The sequence below is a fragment of the Nicotiana attenuata genome, chromosome 9 (assembly GCF_001879085.1).
Source record: "Nicotiana attenuata strain UT chromosome 9, NIATTr2, whole genome shotgun sequence".
NCBI lineage: Eukaryota > Viridiplantae > Streptophyta > Magnoliopsida > Solanales > Solanaceae > Nicotiana > Nicotiana attenuata.
In genome coordinates this window covers 569,186-583,583 of record NC_031997.1, presented here as the reverse complement: position 1 = coordinate 583,583, position 14,398 = coordinate 569,186, and the positions used below count along the sequence as shown (strand labels likewise).

At 43.2% G+C, this 14,398-nt stretch overlaps 1 pseudogene; it reads left to right on the top strand.

Moving 5' to 3' along the window:
• Positions 11,371-12,853, top strand: LOC109232466 (annotated as a pseudogene).

Sequence of the window (14,398 nt, the reverse complement as noted above, 5' to 3'; positions counted from 1 at the left end):
TTGAGCAAGGATTAAGATTGTTCTCGTGGAAATTACTTATGATTGAGTATTGGTGTTAGCTGAGGTAGTTAGATGTTGGAACGAGATTGTTTATAGCTATTTCTCCCTTGCCGGGACGTATTTACTTATACTGTCGATTCCCTTGCCGGGATAGTGTAGTTCTTTATTGATCCCTTGCCGGGACTCTTGTTATGATTGTTGTTGATTGTATATGTGGATCGGGTTGCGCGCCGCAACAATGATATAAATGGATCGGGTTGCATGCCGTAACAGTGATATAAATGGATCGGGTTGCACGCCGCAACAATGATATAAATGGATCGGGTTGCACGCCGCAACAATGTTATGAATGGATCGGGTTGCACGCCGCAACAGTGATATGAATGGATCGGGTTACACGCCGCAACAATGATACAGTTGGATCGGGTTGCACACCGCAACAGTGATAATTGATAGGGATCGTTTTGCGCGCCGCAACAGTGTTATTATTGTTGGATGTGGATCTCAAATTGTTCTCTTACATTTCTCTTAAATTACTGCTGGAATTGATACTCCCCCGCAGCATGTACCCTCTCCCATCTATATTTGTTTATTCCTGTTTTATTTTCCACTATATATTATATGACTGCACAGGTTTATCTGGAGTCTGGTCCTAGCCTCGTCACTACCTCGCCGGGGTTAGGCCAGGCACTTAGTAGCACATGGGGTCGGTTGTGCTGATGCTACACTCTGCACTATGTGCAGATCCCGGAGCAGCTTTTGGACAGTAGCATTTGGGGTGGCTGCCTTGAGTCCAGCTAGAGATCGCGAGGTAGTCCTGCAGGCGTCCGCAGGCCCGACGTTCTCTTCTATCTTATTATGTACTCTGTTTTCATTTGATTCCGAGACAGACTGTATTTCTTTCAGACATTTGTTGTAGTAATCATAGACAGTTTGCGATATTGTGACACCGGATTCCGGGTAGAGACGTACGTTGGCATTGTCGTACTGGTTTTGGTTATTTTATCAGACTAAGTCTTCCGCTTGATTTTTATTTATCGTTAATATTTCAATGTTGATTACCTGTTAATTCAATTTGTTAAAAAGGGATAAAATGAAAGAGTTAGTGATTTCCTTATTTCGCGGCTTGCCTAGCTTCTACGAGTAGGCGCCATCACGACTCCCGAGGGTGGGAAATCCGGATCGTGACAAGTTGGTATCAGTGCTCTAGGTTACATGGGTCCCACAATTCACGGACAAGCTTAGTCGAGTCTGAGGGATCGGTAAAGAGACGTCTGTATTTATCCCTCAGAGGCTACAGAGTTAGGAAATACTTCACATTTATTCTTTCTTGTCGTGCGGTTTGGTTTCTCAATGCTAATTGAATTTCTACTCTGTTCTTTTGCAGATGGCGAGAACACGCGCTTCCTCATCCACCGATCAACAGTCCGAGCCCCTAGAAGCAGCTCCCACAAGGGGTAGAGGGCGAGGTCGAGGCCGTGCTAGAGGCCGAGGCAGGGGCAGATCTCAGCCCAGAGCAGCAGCACAAGCGGCGGAGCCTCAGGTTGACTTTGATGATGAGGTTCCGGCCCAGACAGTTCCGGTGGGCCCAGCTCAGATCCCAGAAGGGTTTATTGCTACCCCGGTACTCCATGATGCTCTGGTCTGTCTAGTGGGCCTTATCGAGAGTGTCACCTGGGCAGGCTTGCTTCCTGTAGCACCAGCCGTTTCTCAGGCTGAAGGAGGAGCCCGGACTCCTGCTACTCGCACTCCGGAGCAGATGGCTCCCCAGTTTCAGACTCCAGTAGCTCATCCAGTTGGAGTAGTTCAGCCGGGTGTGGTAGCTCAGACCAGTGATGGAGCAACTATGTCTGCCAATGCTTTGTGGAGATTGGACAGGTTTACCAAGCTCTTCACTACTACTTTCAATGGTGCATCTTCTGAGGATCCCCAGGATTTTCTAGACAGCTGTCATGAGGTTCTTAGGAACATGGGGATAGTGGAGACCAATGGGGTCGATTTTGCTACTTTTCGCTTATTTGGATCCGCCAAGACTTGGTGGAGAGATTATTGCTTGGCCAGACCAGCCGGATCACCAGCTTTGACTTGGGAGCAGTTTACTCAGCTATTTCTGGAGAAGTTTCTCCCCATCACTCAGAGAGAGGCCTATCGGAGGCAGTTTGAGCGTCTCCAGCAGGGTTCTATGACCGTTACTCAGTATGACACCAGATTTATCGACTTGGCTCGTCATGCTCTTGTCATAGTTCCCACCGAGAGAGAGAGAGGGTGAGGAGGTTCATTGAGGGGCTTATTCAGCCGATTCTACTTCAGATGGTAGGGAGACTGGGAGTGAGATTACTTTCTAGGAGGCGGCCAATGTGGCCAGGAGAGTGGAGATGGTTCTATCGCAGGGAGGTGGTCATGGGTCGGACATGAGGCCCCGTCATTCAGGCAGATTTAGTGGTGCCTCGTCTGGAGGCAGGGATTCGTATGGTAGAGGCCATCCTCCTAGGCCCTTTCAGTCAGCACTTCAGGTTTCTCACGGTGCTTCAGGTGGTCGTGGTTCTCATATACAGTATTCTAATCAGCAGCCCTACAGCGCACCACCAGCTCCTATCAGTGCACCGCCGCTCCAGAGTTTTCGGGGTGGTCATTCAGGTCGCCAGGGTTAGTCTCAGTTTCCTCAACCGCACCATTCAGGTGGATGCTATGAGTGTGGTGAGTATGGTTATATCCGGAGGGCTTGTCCGAGATTGGTGGGTACCCAGTCGTAGCAGCAGGGTTCCCGTGCTATGGTTCAGGCACCAGGTGTTCCGCCGCCCGCTCCGCCAGCTAGGGGTGGGGTAGAGGTGCTAGAGGTGGAGGTAGAGGAGTTAGAGGTGGAGCTCAGGCCGCTAGAGGTAGAGGTCAGCCAGCTGCAGGTCATCCCAGAGATGTAGTCCAGGGTGGTGGGGCCAAGCCCCGATGTTACGCTCTTCCAGCCAGGCCTGAGGCTGAGGCTTCCGATGCAGTTATCACAGGTATTGTTCTGGTTTGTGGCAGAGATGCTTCCATTTTATTTGATCCAGGGTCTACCTACTCCTATGTGTCATCTTATTTTGCACCGTATCTGGTCATGCCTAGTGATTCCTTGAGTGTCCCTGTATATGTGTCTACACCGGTGGGTGATTCTATTGTGGTAGATCGAGTCCATCGCTCTTGTATAGTTGTGATTGGAGGTTTTGAGACTCGTGTAGATTTGTTGCTTCTGGACATGGTTGATTTCGATCTTATATTGGGGATGGACTGGTTATCACCTTACCACGCTATCTTGGATTGGCATGCCAAGACTGTGACCTTAGCCTTGCCGGGTTTACCTCGTTTAGAGTGGAGAGGGACTCCTGGTCATTCTACCCGTAGTGTTATCTCTTATGTGAAGGCTCGGCGTATGGTCGAGAAGGGGTGTTTGGCCTATTTGGCTTATGTTCGTGATTCTAGTGCTGAGGTCCCTTCTATTGATTCTGTGCCCATTGTTCGGGAGTTTCCTGAGGTATTTCCTTCAGACCTGCGAGGTATGCCAACCGACAAGGATATTGACTTCTGCATTAATTTGGCTCCGGCCACTCAGCCCATTTCTATCCCGCCGTATCGTATGGCCCCGCCTGAGTTGAAAGAGTTGAAGGAGGAGTTGCAAGACTTGCTTGAGAAGGGTTTCATTAGACCCAATGTTTCGCCTTGCGGTGCGCCGGTGTTGTTTGTTAAGAAGAAGGATGGGTCGATGAGAATGTGTATAGAATACCGGCAATTGAACAAGGTTACAATAAAAATAAGTGTCTGCTGTCGAGGATTGATGATTTGTTTGATCAGCTTCAGGGTGCCAAGGTATTTTCAAAGATTGACTTGAGATCTGACTACCATCAATTGAGGATTAGGGCATCCGATATCCCTAAGACAGCTTTCCGCACTCAGTAAGGGCATTATGAGTTCTTGGTGATGTCATTCGGATTGACAAATGCCCCAGCAGCTTTTATGGATTTGATGAACCGAGTGTTCAGGCCTTACTTGGATTTGTTTGTGATAGTCTTCATTGATGATATTTTGATCTATTCCCGCAGCCGGGAAGAGCATGAGCAGCATCTTCGAGTGGTTCTTCAGACTCTGAGGGATAGTCAGTTGTATGCTAAGTTTTCGAAGTGTGAGTTTTGGTTGAGTTTAGTTGCATTCCTGGGTTATGTTGTATCAGCAAAGGGTATTCAGGTTGATCCGAAGAAGATTGAGGCAGTCAAGAACTGGCCTAGGCCAGCATCAGCTACAGAGATTCAGAGTTTCTTGGGGTTGGCAGGCTACTATCGTCGGTTTGAGGAGGGGTTTTCATCTATCGCAGCCCCGATGACCAGGTTGACCCAAAAGGGTGCCCAGTTCAGGTGATCGGACGAGTGTGGCAAGCTTTCAGAAGCTCAAGACAGCTTTGACTACGGCACCGGTGTTGGTTTTGCCCACAGGTTTAGGGCCATATACAGTTTATTGTGATGCATCTCGTATTGGGCTTGGTGTAGTGTTGATGCAGGATGGCAAGGTCATTGCTTATGCTTTGCGGCAGTTGAATATTCATGAGAAGAACTATCCGGTTCATGATTTGGAGTTAGCAGCAATTGTTCACGCATTGAAGATTTGGAGGCATTATCTGTATGGCGTGGCATGTGAGGTGTTCATGGATCACAAGAGTCTGCAGTATTTGTTCAAGCAGAAGGAGTTGAATTTGAGGCAGAGAAGGTGGTTGGAGCTATTAAAGGACTATGATATCACCATCTTATATCATCCGGGAAAGGCCAATGTGGTGGCCGATGCATTGAGTAGGAAGTCAGCCAGTATGGGCAGTCTTGCTTATATTCCGGTCGGTGAGAGACCGCTTGCTTTGGATGTTTAGGCTTTGGCCAATCAGTTCGTGAGGCTGGATGTTTCTGAGCCCAGTCGTGTGTTAGCTTGCACGGTCGCTCGTTCTTCTTTATTGGAGCGTATCCGTGATCGGCAGTATGATGATCCCCATTTGTGTGTCCTTAGAGACACGGTGCAGCACGGAGGTGCCAAGCAGGTTACCTTAGGTTATGATGGAGTTTTGAGATTGCAGGGTTGAGTTTGTATGACTAATATGGATGGACTTCGAGAGTTGATTTTAGAGGAGGCCCATAGCTCCCGATACTCTATTCATCCGGGTGCCACGAAGATGTATGAGGATTTGCGGCAGCATTATTGGTGGCGGAGAATGAAGAAGGATATCAATGCATATGTGGCTCGGTATTTGAATTGCCAACAGGTTAAGTATGAGCATCAGAGGCCTGGTGGTTTGTTCCAGAAGATTGAGATTCCTGAGTGGAAGTGGGAGCGGATCACTATGGACTTCGTTGTTGGACTCCCACGGAATTAGAGGAAGTCCAATGCAGTATGGGTTATTGTTGATAGGCTGACCAAGTCAGCGCATTTCATTCTTGTGGCAGTCTCCTATTCTTCCGAGAGGTTAGCTGAGATCTATATCCGGGAGATTGTTCGTCTTCATGGTGTGCCCGTGTCTATTATTTTGGACCGAGGTACGCAGTTTACCTCACATTTCTGGAGAGCAGTTCAGCGAGAGTTGGGCACACGGGTTGAGTTGAGCACATCATTTCATCCTCAGACGGACGGGCAGTCCGAGCGGACTATTCAGATTTTGGAGGATATGCTCCGAGCTTGTGTCATTGACTTTGGAGGCCTGTGGGATCAGTTTTTGCCTTTAGCAGAGTTTGCCTACAACAACTGCTACCAGTTGGGTATTCAGATGGCTCCTTATAAGGTTTTATATGGTAGGCGGTGTCGGTCTCCAGTTGGATGATTTGAGCCGGGGGAGGCTCGGTTGTTGGGTACGGATCTGGTTCAGGATGCCTTGGACAAGATCAGGATTATTCAGGATAGCCTTCGTACAGCTCAGTCCAGGCAAAAGAGTTATGCTGACAACAAGGTTCGAGATTTGTCTTTCATGGTCGGTGAGAGGGTATTGCTTCGAGTGTCGCCTATGAAGGGCGTGATGAGATTTGGGAAGAAGGGCAAGCTTAGCCCTAGATTCATTGGCCCGTTTGAGATCCTTGATTGAGTGGAGATGTGGCTTATAGACTTGCACTGCTGCTGAACTTATCAGCCATGCATCCAGTATTTCATGTGTCCATGCTTCGGAAATATCATGGCGATCCATCCCACGTATTAGATTTCAGCACAGTCCAGTTGGACAAGGACTTGTCTTATGAGGAGCAGCCGGTAGCTATTCTAGACTGGCAGGTTCGTTAGTTAAGGTCGAAGAGTTTTCCTTCTGTTCGTGTTCAGTGGAGAGGTCAGCCTGCTGAGGCATCGACCTGGGAGTCCGAGTCCGATATGCGGAGCCGTTATCCCCATCTTTTCCCCGACTTAGGTACTTCCTTCTTATGTCCGTTCGAGGACAACGGTTGTTTTAGAGGTGAAGAATGTGATGACCCAAAAAGTCATCACTTGTTTTTAAAATGAATTTTGCATTTCGAGGCCTTAAAAACCTCTTTCAGCTTTATCTCAATTTGCGTGCGCAATCCGGGCACGTAGCCGAAAAGCTATTATGTGAAAAATCTGTGAAAATGTTAAAATTTTGACTTAAAATGTATTTAAGTTGACTTCGGTCAACGTTTTGGGTAGACGGACTCGGACCCGTGATTTGACGGTCCTGGAGGGTCCGTGGAAAAATATGGAGACTTGGGCGTATGCCCGGAATCGAATTCCGAGGTCCCAAGTCCGAGAAATAAATTTTTAAAGAAAATTGTTTTCTGGAAATTTCTATGAGTTTTGGAAATGAAATGCATTTAGAATTTGATGGTATCGGGCCCGTATTCTGGTTCCGGGGCCCGGTACAGGTCTTATATGTGAAATAAGATGAGTCTGTGAAATTTGGTAAGAAACGGAAGTCGTTTGAGGTGTTTCGAACCCGTAGTTGTGAAAATTCCTACTTTGAAAGTTTGAGGTTTTTCTTAGATTTCTATGCTAAATTCGTTGTTTAAGAGGTTATTTTGGCGATTTGATCGCATGGATAAGTTCATATGATGTTTTTGAGTTGGTACGTATGTTTGGTTTGGAGCCCCGAGGGCTCGGGTGAGTTTCGGATGGGTTTCGGAAAGTTTTGAACTCATAAAAAGTTGCAGGTTTTTGTTGTTCAGTGCCCAGGGATATTGTTCTTCGCGTTAGCGTGGGCCCACTCGTGAACGCGTAAGGCAAAACTCCCAGGTGCCAGTTTTCCTCTTCGCGAACGCGAGGCTTGGGACGCGAACGCGAGGCTGTGGGGTGAGTACCCTTCACGAACGTGTCCAGGCCCTCGCGAACGCGAAGGCTTATGGGCCTGGGCAGGGGGAGGGGTATTTACCCTACGCGAACGCGAAGGCTCGAGGAGCTAATGCTCCGCGAACGGGAGCCCAATGTCGCGAACGCGAAGGTCACTTAGGCCTAATTCATCGCGAACGCGACAGGCCTATCGCGAACGCGATGAAGGCCTGTCAAGTGATTTTAAAACAGAACCAAAACGGGGTTTAGCCAAAATTTCGTAACTTCTTCTTCCAAACTCCAAATTGGGCGATTTTTGAAAGGGGATTTCACCAGCAATTCATAGGTATGTAATCTTACTCATTTTCTTCAATTTTCATTAACACCCATTAGATTTCTAGGCTTAAATCATGTTCTTAAGGGTAGAAAATTAGGGATTTGGGTAGAGTTAGGGCTTTTAGTATTTTTGGAATTTAGACCTCGTTTTGGGGTCGAATTTTGGAACTAATTGTATATTCAAGCTCGTGGGTGAATGGGTGATCGGGTTTTGGTCTGAACCTCGTACTTTGACCAAGCGAGCCCGGGTCAATTTTGGACTTTTTAGGAAGAATGATTGGAAAGCTATAATTAAGCATTGGAATTGGATTGTTTAGCGTTTATTGATGTTATTAAGTCGATTATGTCTAGATACGATTGATTTGGAGCCAAATTCAAAAGGAAAAGAGGTGTTTGAGGCTTGAGTTGGCCGTGGAAGATCGAGGTAAGTGTTTGGTCTAACCTTAGCTTGAGGGATTAGGAGTTGTGTCCTATTTGCTACTTGCTTCTTGTTGAGTACGACGTATAGGAACGAGTATCTATACGTTGGTGTCGAGCATGGCCGTGAGTCTAAAATTGTAATTTATTATGTTCTTAAATAATACTATAGATGCTTAAATTGATGATTCTCGGTATTAAGCAAGGATTAAGATTGTTCTCGTGGAAATTACTTATGATTGAGTATTGGTGTTAGCTGAGGTAGTTAGATGTTGGAACGAGATTGGTTATAGTTGTTTCTCCCTTGCCGGGACGTATTTACTTATACTATCGATTCCCTTGCCGGGATAGTGTAGTTCTTTATTGATCCCTTGCCGGGACTCTTGTTATGATTGTTGTTGATTGTATATGTGCATCGGGTTGCGCGCTGCAACAATGTTATATTTGGATCGGGTTGCGCCGCAACAGTGATATAAATGGATCAGGTTGCACGCCGCAACAGTGATATAAATAGATCGGGTTGCACGCGGCAACAATGATATAAATGGATCGGGTTGCGCGCCGCAAAAATGTTATAAATGGATCGGGTTGCACGCCACAACAGTGATATAAATTGATCGGGTTGCACGCCGCAATAGTGATAATTGATAGGGATCGGGTTGCGCACCGCAACAGTGTTATTATTGTTGGTTGTGGATCTCAAATTGTTCTCTTACATTTCTCTTAAATTACTGCTGGAACTGACATTCCCCCGCAGTATGTACCCTCTCCCATCTTTATTTGCTTATTCCTATTTTATTTTCCGCTGTATATTATATGACTGCACAGGTTTATCTGGAGTCTGGTCCTAGCCTCGTCACTACCTTGCCGGGGTTAGGCTAGGCACTTACCAGCACATGGGGTTGGTTGTGCTGATGCTACACTCTGCACTATATGCAGATCCCGGAGCAGCTTTTGGACAGTAGCATTTGGGGTGGCTGCCTTCAGTCCCGCTAGAGATCCCGAGGTTGTCCTGCAGGCGTCCGCAGGCCCGGCGTTCCCTTCTATCTTATTATGTACTCTGTTTTCATTTTATTCCGAGACATACTGTATTTCTTTTAGGCATTTGTTGTAGTAATCATAGACCGTTCGCGATATTGTGACACCGGATTTCGGGTAGAGACGTAAGTTGGCATTTGTCGTACTGGTTTTGGTTATTTTATCAGACTAAGTCTTCCGCTTGATTTTTATTTATCATTAATATTTCAATGTTGATTACCTTTTTATTCAAATTGTTAAAAAGGGCTAAAATGAAAGAGTTAGTGATTTCTTTATTTCGCGGCTTGCCTAGCTTCTACGAGTAGGCGTCATCACGACCCCCGAGGGTGGGAAATCCGGGTCGTGACAATTATAGTTAATAGTTTTTTTAGTTTTTACTTTTTTAAATATTTAAGAGTTAATTAATTTGTTAATTTTTAGCCCACGGGCTCAGGCCCAGCCTCGGTCAAGCCTCAAGGGCCAGCGGGCTGACTTGGGCTGGGCTTATAAGCCTCAGTTTTAAATGGGCTCAAAAAATTCTAGCCCAACCCTACCCTAGTAGCGGGCTGGGTTGGGCTGGCCTTACGGGCTATGCTCATTTTGGCGGCTCTAATTTTGGTAATAGGTTAAAGTATGAGGGGTATTTATTATTTAGGAATTTTTACTTCCTATAGAAAAGGTTGATACATTATTTATTTTAAATAAATACCCTTTTAAAAAATTATATTGCACAGCTACTTTTTGATTTTTATAGTCAAATATCTATTTATGGTCACCTCCTACCCTTAAGCCATAAAATACGCTTTATATTATTTTTCTCTCTCATTCTTTCAGATTTTTCTCCACCCGCTCTCTCTCTCTCAACGCCAGTTCTCACACAGCAGAAGATTGAAACAGAATCTGCCATGAAAAAAATCGAAGAAGCACCAAAAAGTTCATCGCTATTTCCCGTTTTCCCCCAATCTACACTAATTGGGATGATCAAAGTAGTAGAGCATTAATTTCTGAGACCGAGTCCATTGCGTGCAAATCAAATCCAAGTTTAGGGCAGGGGATGTCATTCAACGATTTTGACAAGTTTTTTAAAGAGTTTCCTCATGTGGACGATCTTATTCGCCTTTATGCAGATGAATATAATAGGAATTTTTACCTTGAACAAAGACGACGGAGTTTGGGGCTGAGCAACTTGAAGAGTCTGTTACCTTTTTTTTTCGTTGTATTGCAATGTATCTCGTTGTATTTTATGTATTTCATTGTCTTCTTTTTTCATTGTATTTCAGTGTATCTCGCTATATTCCATTTATTTCATTGTATTCACTCTCTCGCTATATTCCATCAGTGTATTCATATATTTTTTTAATTAATATAATTTATGTATTTTATGTATTCAGATTTATAATTGTGATTGTTGAGTTATATTAGGAGTCTATTGTGTTAATTGATTCACTTTCCGTTTAAAAACAGTTGAATAGACCATGAATTGTGCTATTTAAGTTACTGTATTCACAAATACATATCGTGAATACAGTCGAATACAATAATCTGTCTAGCTGTAATCCCCTGTTTCACGCCGAGAAATGCTACTGTATTCATGAATACAATAGCTTACTGTATTCATGAATACAGTAGCTTAAATACATCGAATACACTCTAAAAAACCTGAAAACATAGCTATAGGAAGTAATATAGTAAATGGTAGTTACAACTAGCTAATAACCACTAAAACATAGTGGTTTCTGAAAGTTTCTCTATTATTTACGTCTTTACTAAAGAATTTCCCTACAGTCCTAAGCTAAAAGGAAGAAAGAGAAATTGCCCAACAAGGTACTCCTCCTCAATATTACCTTTTTAGAGTCCCTAAAATCTCTGTTTTCTTCTTCCTCGCCAAATTCAAGACCCAAAAAACAAGAGTAAGGTTTAGTTTTGCTGCTTAACTACGTAATGGAAGTGGAGAATACTTCGTCCGTAAAGATAATAGATATTGAAGATGAAAATGATGGTATTGCAGTAATATATGAAACCCTAAACACTTCAAAGGGTAAAGGAATCAAGATTGGTGAAAAATACTCAAGGAAAAGAGACGTCGAAGTTGAAATTATATCATCTTTTTGTTCAAAACCTAGCAGCAGTGGAACTAAAAAGGTCTTTATTGATCAATCCAAAGAATATTCAAATGATGAAATTCAGTATTTGGGTTCTCAATTTTCATCCTCTTGACCTAAACAACCAAGGAGGCGTTTAGTTTCGAAGTGTATTGTTATAGATGATGACGGTGATGACATTTTTACGTGTGATATTTGTGTTGGCGAAAAGTCAACGAGCGAAATATTTAAAATAATGGGTTGCACTCATTCTTATTGCAAACAATGCATGCATGGTTAAGTATGTAGCCTCAAAACTCCAAGAGAATATTTCTCGAAATTCATGTCCCGTTTCGGGGTGTAACGGTCTATTAGTGTCGTATTATTGTCGTTCAATTTTGCCTAAAGAAGTATTTGATAGATGGGGTGACGCGTTATGCGAGAAAATGATTTTAGGGTATGAGAAATTTTATTGTCCGTTTAAGGATTGTTCCGCGCTTTTGATTGATGAACGTAGTGGTGAAAATACGGTTATTACTCAGTCAGAATGTCCAGAATGTAAAAGGTTGTTTTGTGCTAAGTGTAAAGTTCCTTGGCATTTAGGGATTGTGTGTGAAGAATTTGAGAAATTGAACAAAGATGAAAGGGAAAGGGAAGATATACAGCTTATGCAACTTGCTAAGAGTCAAGAATGGCAAAGATGTCCAAATTATAGATACTATGTTGCTAGGTCTCAAGGTTGTGCCCAAATGAAATGCAGGTCAGTTAGTCCAGTCTCGAAAAAATTTATTTTCTGCTTTTGCTTCACGGGCTATTAAAGCCATATTGTCAATGTGATTTCTTCTCATCTATCGAAACATTGATGATAAGAGTTACCTCATACATGTTGCTTGTGGTACTCACAGTGACGGAGCTAAAAATTTTACCAAGGTGATTTAAAAATGGAAAAATTAAAAATACGGAGAAGTCAAGCTAAGGGAATTCGACATACACAATATAATTTTTCGGCGAAAGAATTCGAAACCTTCCGCCCCTAGCTCTGCCCCTTTCCCCCTCCTAGCTCCTCCACCGGGTATTCGACACCACGGTTATAAAAAAAATACTAAACTGAATAAGTATTGATTTGTATGTTCCATATGGAGTGCAGGTTAATTAATCCATATAATTTTCATGTTTTCAATTTGTGATATAAAATACTAGGTAATTTTGTTTCTGTCTGCTCAAACATTAATGGACAGAGTTACCTGATATACACTTAAATTCTTGAGGAATTGTTGAGCTGAGGGTCTTTCGGAAAGAACCTCTCAACCTTCACAACACAAGGTAGGAGTAAGGATTGCATGCATATTATCATCCCCTGACCCCACTTATGATAATATACTGGGTATGTTGTTAATGTTGTAAATTCTTGAGGAATTCAAGAATGGCTTTGAAATGAGTTATATGGACATTAACTCTAGAGACAAAAAGCAGGGAAAATAGTAACCACCGTACAAGCTCAACAGAGGCGGACCCACAATTTGAAGGTAGCGGATGTGCTTTTACATTCAATCAAAATCTACTTGGTATATATAGTACGACTACTAATTAATATATTACTATTTTCTATGTATATATTAGTTGAAAAGTATTGGTTACATGGTTTAGTGCAAGATTTTATCTCTTTGTTTTATAGCCAAATTCTGATGCATCATTGTTTTTACATTTGCAGGTGTGTGATGATAGGTGATAATAGGTAAATTAGACTATAATTAGGCCATAAAGAACCACATTTTTGTATGGCCTTGACGGTAAAAAGTGATAACAAAATGCTCTGATTAGTGCTTTTCATGCTTTGCAGGCTATATCCAATAAAAGAAGTCTGTGGAGTACTTTTGGGATCAATTACGGAGAAAAGGAGGCCAATCATACAATATCCACAAAGTGCACCAAGCGAAGGGACAAAACCAGAACTGAAGCTGGTCTGCCGCTGTCCGGGCATAACCGCGGCAGAACATTGCTGCAGATTCCGAAGGCCACTCTGGCCGCGGTCCTGGCGTAACCGCGGTAGGACCGCGGCAGGACGCGTAAACTTCAGGGACCAAAGTGCAAAACACGGGATTTTAAGCCCTAAACCCTATATTAAACGAAGGAAGCCGGCCAAGAAAAGGAATAGGATGCCACTTTGGAGTAAAAACACACACGGGATCGTGCGGAAATAGAGAATTCTCAGTTTTCTTCATCTTTTTCTAGTATTTTCAATTGATTCAACAATCATGCAATTGTTTGATTACATCATGAGTGGCTAAACACCCATTGTTCTGGGGTTGTGATTTAGCCATGAATATTGTTGTTTGATATTAGCTTGACCTTGATTATAATTACCCAATATATGGTTGTTTCTTCAATTCTGTGTTTAATTGCTTAATTGTCTGGCCAACAGTTAGGTTCTATTTACTATCTATGCTATGCTTGGGAAAGCCATGTTTAGATTAGAGAAGAATTAAAGAGAGCATGATCTTAACCCTTAGGGGAGCGGATTTGTGGTTAGGATAGGAATATACCTAGTCACCGTGCTTAATTAAATATCGTGATCTTAATGCGTTCTTAATAGATTGATTTCATAGGAATATAGGCGTTAATCTATTGAGAATAGGTGAGTAGTACTTCGGGAGAAGGCTATGAGAGCATCTATCGATTAATTAGCAACCATGAGTGAATTATATGAAGGGGAGAGTTAATTAGAACACAATACGAATGGTGAATCGATCACAACCCTGGAATACTTGTCTCTACTGAATACACAACAATCAATTCGTTACTTGATAATTTAGTATTACTTAGAATCGTAGTATATTATAATCATCTTATTGGACTTTGATTTTAGCTGGACGGAATAACAATTTTAGTAATTCCGTGAGTAGTTTACACAAGTCTCTGTGGGTTCGACACTCAACTTATCATTATATTACTTGTCGACCACGTATACTTGCGTGTGCGTTTGGGAGCAACAAGTTTTTGGCGCCGTTGCCGGGGACTTGAATATTAGCTACTTGCTAGTTTTTGCTTTAATTGCTTATTTTGTCTAGTCTAACGTTACTTGATTGTTGCTCAGATCTCAGGAATTTTGATTGAATGCGTAGGGTCAGAAGCCAGGACCGACTTCAAGGCTTTGATCCTGAACCTGAGAGAACATTTCACATGAGGTTGAGGGAAGCAAGGGACACGAATAATATTCAGGCACTTGTTCAATTTCCTGTGAACATGGCAGAGGAGCAACATATGGCTGTTCAGGAGGTAGCAAT